A 6,260-nucleotide genomic window follows, 5' to 3' on the forward strand; every position below is an offset into this window, starting at 1 on the left:
ATTTTCAAAAAAAAATCAAAATCCTCTTTTCAAACAAGAATTTCGAAAAAAGTAGGCCTTTAATTAGCGCAAAATCCGGTCAAAACTCTGTCCGTTTGTCAAGTCAAAATTCGGGCCACAAGCCCATTTCAAAACCTCACTTCGAGTCCACTCCTACAACTACACTACAGTTGACTAGGACACACATTTTCAAAGACCTTGTCTTTCTTCAAAACTCACTCAACACAAGTGGCACACACCCACTTCACGAGTCAAAACTTTTCTTCTTTTAGTAAGTGTGATAGAATGGGTGATCGTGTTTTGATTCGTCGCCGATCTCTTATCCAGTTTCCAAGATGCCTGGGTCAAGTGATGAAACAAACCTCCAGCAAATTCAAGAAAGTAATGATCGAATCCTAGCCGCGATAACCCAAATGCAAATCACTCAAGAACAAACCTATGACCGCCTTGAACTTATCGAAGGCCGTATCTTTGATGTAGAGGGAAGGTTGCCTCCCCTTAAAGGTGAAGTACTACAATTTTCCGATGACGAGTCTAAAGATGAGAATCCTGTCCTAGGGACAACCGCAGCTGAGAAGAGACTCCAATACCTAGAGGAGCAATTGATGTACCTTAAGGGGGATGATATTTATAGGGAAAACAATCGCAAATATGAAGCCGTCAATTCCAAATTGCCCACTAACTTTAGCATGACGGATATCCCTAAGTTTAAAGGACATGAGAACCCTTTGAACCATATCCGTGCCTTCAAGGACTACATGTCTATCAAAGGCATCAAACCCGAGATGTTCTTAAGGATCTTTCCTTCATCTCTGGACACCATTCCGAAGCAATGGTTCTACACTTTAGATCACAAAAAGGTCGCTACTTGGGAGGACGCCGCGATCGAATTCTCGAAACAATATGCGGATAATGCCGAGATCCAAGTCAACATGCGTACTCTAGAGGTTCTTACCCAAAATGACAAAGAAGGATTCACCGACTTCCTAAGTAGGTGGAGGAAGACTAGTACTCAACTAGTTGAACGCCCGGATGAGGCTACTCTCGTGGAAAAGTTCGTGGATAATCTCAAACCCATATATGCCAGTCACTTGAGATATCAAAACATCAAGACTTTCAAGGACTTAACCGTACTAGGGACACGAATTGAAGATGACATCCGTAAAGGACTCTTGTCCAAAACGGTAGGTCGAGGATATCAAGGGTCCACAAGTCGTTCATACGGCTCTACTAGCAAGACCGACGAAGTTAACCTTCTCGAGCCATCCAAGAAAACTAGCCCACCAAGGAAGTTCACAAACCTTGGGGACACATACTCCAACGCTCTAAAAAGGCTAATGAAGCAAGGTAAACTCCAACCCATTGGACCTACTCCCGAACCTGAAAAGAAGTCCAAGTTCTGGGATGAAAACTCCTACTGTGAGTACCATAGGGGCAAAGGGCACGACACAGAAAAATGCTACAAGTTGAAACACGTGCTTCAAGATATGATCGAAGATGGTCGACTTCCAATTCCACCAGGAGGTAAGCCCAACAACACTCAAAATCCTCTTGGAGTTCTAGTGATTACAAGTGACGAATCTACCTTAGATTGCTCACACCTCATTTCTCCCACCGAAAATGAAATTCATGTAATTGAGAAAGAAAGGCTCTACTCTACCATCTCCCCTACTATTTCCGACTTCATCGCATGGGCAAGGAGTGTAGATAGACAAGTGTGGGAACTAGAAAACATGGTAACGGCCTTGAGCCATCCCAATGCAATGCCTAAAGAACGTGTACCATTGATCTTCTCTCAAAATGCCACTATGCAAGAAGTAGTCGCCGTGGTTGATAAACTAGTCGATCAAATCATACAACTAGAAAGTGATATCATGAGAATGAAGGAACTAGCTGCAGTCAATGGGGTTTGGGCCGATGACGATGAAGACGAATACCTCATTGAAAACTCCTTGGTCAAGGAAATAGTCCAAAATAGTGAAGACCAAGATGTGGATCACCTAACTCGTTCGGGTCGCCCATATCAAAGCACTACTCAAAATGGTCCAACCAACGTCATCGCACCAAATGACAACGAAGATGACCCCACTGATCATTTGCTCAAGCAATTACAAAAAACCAAGGCTGATCTTTCAGTCTGGCAACTAGTGGCAAGCTCATTCCCGCATCGCCAAGCTTTACTGCAAGCTTTGGCCAAATTGAATGTAGCACATAACTCCACTCCTGAAGATGTAGTCAACTTGGTCTTCCAAGAATCACCGAGGCTAAGTAATCCTATTACTTTCTCAGATGAAGACTTGCCACCTTTTGGCGCTAGTCACAACCTTGCTCTATACATCACTGTCATTTGTCTAAAGAAGAACGTGCCAATGACTTTGGTAGATGATGGCTCCGCGGTCAACGTCATACCCCTCAAAACGGCATACAAACTAGGCATGAAGGAGTCGGATTGGACTCCTACAAATCAAGGTGTACGTGCATATGACGGTACACGACGAAAAGTGGTTAGACTTGCTAGCCTAACCATAGCCACGGGACCAATAAAACGAAAAGTTAACTTCCAAATAGTGGACATCGAAGCTTCATTCAACATACTTCTGGGAAGGCCTTGGATTCACGCTTCTAAAGCGGTAACATCCACCCTTCATCAAAAGATCAAGATCCCACTAAATGGCAAAGTTGTGACGATCACTTCGTCACCCATCAAGGCAATAATCGAGAAGCAATCAAACAATCAAGTCCTTGCGGATCCCATATACGAACTTGGGGGCTTCCAAAGTGTGAATGTCATAGAAAGTGAGTTGGCACCCTTATACTATAATCCCTACTCCAACTTGGTGGTCAACCACATACTCAAATCTCAGGGATACTTCCCTGGAATGCCTTTGAACCCAATTAGGAAGAACACCTTCGCACCATACAAGAAAGGCAACTCGACAAGGATACCACTTGGACTAGGATACAAACCCACAACTGAAGAAGTTCTCGAAATGCTCGCTCAAGTCCAAAATCGCAAGCACGTGGGAGTCCAAATGAGACCATACCTCCCCACTCTAAATGGGTACTTCGTTCAAGAAGGAAGTTCAGAACTCTTCCATGGATTTCCCGAACCTTGGCATTATCTTGAGAGGAAGTTGGCCGGAATCGAGATCTTTCACGATTGCTACTTCATTCCTCCCGAAACGGTTCCTACCGTCAAAACCCGTCAAGCACCTTGCTTCGACGAACAAGCTGTTAGCCTATTGTTTGGAGAAGACCGATTCATTAGGGCCGCGCAGGATGAGATCATTACTATGATACTTCAAGACGATCGCTTCAACCCCACCGCATTGATCACAGAAATCGACACAAAGTAGCAGAAAGGATGGAGAAAATCTATCAAATGGACCAACAACCAAGGAAGGCTCTTCAAGCTCACTACTGGAGAAGGAGAGATGTTCAAAGGAGAACCAGAAGACGACGAGTTCGAGTCGGAGTCGGAGTCGGAGTCAGAGTCGGAGTCTAGAGAAGTCATTAGAGAGTCTACTCCTGTTGTCATCCCCACTCCCTTAGTTTCTCCTAGCCTAGCCTCGAGTAGTCACGGTAGTTCGGGAATGCCCCACCATCGTTCCTTTGCCGCCACGGACCATGGATCAGTTGGCTTCTTTGTTTCAACTTTACTCAAATCTTAATATGAATAAATCGGGTTCTCGCTTACTCTCGTGTTCTTTCGAGTGCAATTCATTTTTTACGATGATACCGAGGATGACCAAGACCCAGACTTGACCGAAATACCTCCCTACGTAGCCAAAGAAATATTACGGGAAGGGGAAGGGGGACCGAAGAATAGAAGATACTTTGAACCCATCAACGTAGGAACCGAATTAGAACCCAAAGAACTTAGGATAGGGACTACCTTGAGCTCTACCGAAAGGGCCGACTTCATAGACCTCCTAAATGAATTCAAAGACGTTTTCGCTTGGTCCTACAAAGACATGCCAGGGATCGACAGGGATATCGCCGAACATAGGATTCCGATTAAGCCGGGTTTCAAACCTGTGAAACAGAAGCTTCGACGAATGAGAACAGAATGGGCTCTAAAGATTAAGGAAGAAGTTGATAAGCAATTCAAAGCCGGGTTCATCAAAGTTTCCGAGTATTCTGACTGGGTAGCTAACATAGTACCCGTGCCCAAAAAGGATGGGAGAATCCGTGTTTGTGTTGACTTCAGGGACTTGAACAAAGCAAGTCCGAAAGATGACTTCCCTCTACCTCACATTGACATATTGGTGGACAATACGGCAGACCACGCATTACTATCCTTCATGGATGGATATGCGGGTTATAACCAAATCAAGATGGCCATGGAAGATATGCACAAGACCGCATTCGTCACCCAATGGGGAACATATTGCTATACAGTAATGCCATTCGGATTGATTAACGCCGGAGCTACATACCAACGCACCGCAACTACACTCCTACATGACATGATGCACAAAGAAGTTGAGGTATATGTAGATGACATGATCGTCAAATCCAAGGAAAGAGAGGGACATATTGCAAACCTTCGCAAGTTCTTCGCAAGGCTACGAAAGTACAACATGAGACTCAATCCTCAGAAATGCACATTCGGGGTAGCATCCGGAAAACTCCTGGGATATGTCGTCAGCCAACGCGGTATAGAAATAGATCCCTCAAAATCAAAGCTCGATCGAAATGCCGCAACCTCAAACAAAAAAGAAGTCGAGGATTCCCGGGAAAGGTACAATATATAAGTCGATTCATATCGAAACTTACCATGATTTGCGAGCCTATCTTCAAGAAACTCAAGAAAACAGACCACACCATGTGGGATGATGATTGTCAAAAGGCGTTTGACCGAATCAAGGAGATATTGGCTAAACCACCAGTGCTCATGCCGCCACAACAAGATCAACCTCTTGGTTTATATCTCACAGTAACTGAAACTGCCATGGGTGCTATGCTGGCTCAAACCGTAGGAAGTGAAGAAAGAGTTATTTACTACCTAAGTAAGAAATTCTTGGAATATGAGTGCAAATACTCACAACTCGAAAAGACATGCCTCGCTCTTGTGTGGGCAACGAAGAAGCTACGTCACTACATGCTTAGCTACTCCGTCAAGATATATTCCAAAATGGATCCAGTCAAATACCTCTTCGAGAAACCCGTCCTCAACGGACGTCTTGCAAGGTGGACTCGATGCTCTCGACGACCTCAAATACGTGCCACTGAAAGTCATAAAAGGTCGCGCCGTCGCCGAATTCTTCGCAGAAAATCCTATCAACGACGCACAAACCATAGACACTTGGTCATTTCCCGACGAGGATATACTTCAAACAGACGTAGACTCTTGGGACCTATACTTTGATGGAGCATCAAATTTAAGAGGATTCGGAATAGGAGTGTTGCTCATTTCTCCTGAAGGTGAGCATACACCGATTGCTGTCAAACTCGACTTCGAGGTGACAAACAACGCTGCAGAGTATGAAGCTTGTCTCATCGGACTACAAGCGGCAGTAAGCTTAGGCATCAAAAACCTCCGAGTACATGGGGATTCATCACTGATCATCAACCAAGTTACAGGATCCTGGAAAATCCGAAGCGAAAGCCTCGCACCCTATCAAGCTAGGATAGACCAAGTGGCTCAATTCTTTGATCACGTAACCTACTTACACCTACCTCAAGAGGAAAATCAATTTGCAGACGCTCTTGCGAAACTCGCATCTTTGATAAATATGCCAGATCACATGATGGAAATGCCTTTGTGTATCGAACAGCGGTGAGCTAAACTTATGTCCATCAAATCACCGATGAAGAAGAAATCGCACAGGAACCCTGGTTCCAAGCGATCCTGAATTTCAAGCTTAATGGTACCTATCCGCCGGATATGGACAAGAGGGGACAACGTGCTATACGCCTATTAGCTTCCCAATATATTCTGATGCAAGGAGAATTATACAAAAGAACACCTCTTGGTGTAGTCCTACGTTGCCTCGATCATTTACAGGCACGAAAGGTGATGGAAGAAGTCCACGACGGAGAATGCGGTCCCCACATGAGTGGGCCCATGATGGCAAAGAAAATCACACGTTTAGGGTATTATTGGACCACAATGGAATCTGATTGCATCAAATACGTGAGACATTGCCACAATTGCCAAATCTTCGGGAATGTACAACATGTCCCTCCTTCGTTGCTATACACGATGACATCTCCTTGGCCATTCTCCGCATGGGGAATTGACATAATCAGGAAGA

Source organism: Silene latifolia, chromosome 6, assembly GCF_048544455.1.
Source record: "Silene latifolia isolate original U9 population chromosome 6, ASM4854445v1, whole genome shotgun sequence".
In the NCBI taxonomy this organism is placed as follows: domain Eukaryota; kingdom Viridiplantae; phylum Streptophyta; class Magnoliopsida; order Caryophyllales; family Caryophyllaceae; genus Silene; species Silene latifolia.